This window comes from Erinaceus europaeus, chromosome 4 (genome assembly GCF_950295315.1).
Source record: "Erinaceus europaeus chromosome 4, mEriEur2.1, whole genome shotgun sequence".
Classification (NCBI taxonomy): domain Eukaryota; kingdom Metazoa; phylum Chordata; class Mammalia; order Eulipotyphla; family Erinaceidae; genus Erinaceus; species Erinaceus europaeus.
This window is the reverse complement of record NC_080165.1, coordinates 49,360,787-49,362,957: the sequence shown is the minus strand read 5'-3', so window position 1 is coordinate 49,362,957 and position 2,171 is coordinate 49,360,787.

The window sequence follows — 2,171 nt, the reverse complement described above, 5'->3', positions numbered from 1 at the left end:
TTTTCACAGCATATATGGACATTGAAGTGATGATGTTAAGCAAAGAAAAAGAAGGCCTGTGTGTTTCATTCATTTCTTGGAATATAATGAAACAAAGTAAACAGACAAATCAAAATGAACACAAACCCATCGACTTTGAATACAAAATGGTGACTGTGAGAGGACAAGGGATTGACAAATGGGAGTAATAGGTAGATGGAATCAATTGGATGGAGAGGGGTGGTAGCTAGACCTTTGGTGACAGGAATACTATAGTATGTACATTTTAAAAGAAGTGAAGCTGAACACCTAAAACCTGTATAGTGTCATAAACCGACACTGTAGTATACCTGAATTAAAAAGAAAAAGAATCTTGGACTCAATCAAAAGAAGTGCAAGACTGATATACTAAGAACTACAAAATATTGTTGAAAGAAATTAAAGAAAATATGTATGGATGGAAAGTTACTTTGCATTCACAGATTGGACTACTTAACTCTATTGTTGAGAATATTCCCAAATTAATCTACAGACTCAGGTATTGTGTTAGGTCAGCAAAGTTTCATTGTTTTGATCATTGCAACCAGAATAGGAAAACTCCTTTACTAAAGAGAGGTTTATTTTGAAGTGATTTTCATCATTCTGGGATTTTACCTATCTTAGTTTTGTTATAGCAATTTGAAGTTTGGGAACCGTTTGAAGAGATCTGAAGAAGTACCTTTCTTTAGCTGAAATATGCAGATTCTATCAGCACTGATTATGTTTTGTGAGTTGCAAAAAACCCATGCTGATTTAAAAATTAAAAAAGAAAGAAAAGAATGACAAGTCATCCACCCAACTCCTCTTTACACATTTAGACAGATAATAGCATGGATGCTAAAGCATAAACAACAAATTATATTAAACAAGCCCTGTTATATACATCTTCATTAGAAACACATTAGAAAAAGAAACTCAACAGCTGCCAAATGTACTAAATGACTGGATCAGGGAGAAGTGAATGTCTTTTTGAAGCTTTCCAGATGGATTTAAAACTGAAGTGTTAAAAAAAAAAAAGGAAGTGGGGGAGGAGGTAATAGGCATTTTTTTGGTGACCTTAAAAACATCCTAAATATCTTATTTCTCTCATAGTAAAATAAAAATCAAATGAACCAGATGAGATGATTCACCTCCAAAAAATGTACAATGACTTGATAATTTCTTCTTCTTGAAACATTAGCAAAAGTGGGTCTTTAAAAAATTACTCTATGCAAGGAATCTTTTATCTTTAAGATTCTTTCTGATAATGATTAATTTTCAGGATCAACCTTATAGACACTGAGAGCTGACCAATTTTTTTTTTTTTTTTTTTTTTTACTCTGAGGCTGGAGGGTAATGGTCAGACCAAAAACAATTAAACAGAATGTAGGTCAGTTCACCAGTTGATAAATTTATTACCTTACACTGTGGGTTCTCATTCTGCATTTTCTGAGGTTAACATGATGGCAAGTGCTATTCTGAGCCATGATGAAAGAAAAAAGATCTTCAAAGACTATGACTATACAATGCACAATGAGCCAGAGGGCTGCAGCAAGGGGGTCTGAGCTTCAAGAGATGCCTGCTGTCCTAGGAGCAACCAGGAAACTAAGAGGCTACATCTGGCAACACAGACCTTTTAGAAAAGAGGGAAGAGAAAATTCTCAGTAGAAAAAACCTGCTGGAATGATTCAAATGTTTTGTAAGGAGCACAGGACCAGGGATTAAGTGTTGGAGTCCAGGACCTGTCGGGTTACTTGACTGTATTTATATGTACATGGAAGCACCTTGCTCCTCTGGGCCTCAGTTTCTTCTACAAATGAGTGTGTTCGTCAGTCTCTCAGATTCACTGTATGAGCTGGCATCAAAGTCTTGATTGGCTAAAACCCTGTGTTGATTATGAGGTTCTCTCTCTCTCTCTCTCTCTCTCTCTCTCTCTCTCTCTCTCTTTCTGCCACTAGTGTTATCACTGGGGCTTGGTACTTGCATGACAAATTCACTGCTCCTAGTGGTCACCCTTTTCTTTTCTTTCCTTTCCTTTTCTTTTCTTTTCTTTTCTTTTCTTTTCTTTTCTTTTCTTTTCTTTTCTTTTCTTCTCTTCTCTTCTCTTCTCTTCTCTTTTCTTTTTTTACGTGAAAAGACAGAGAGAAATTGAGAAAGAAAGGAGTGGGGAAAGA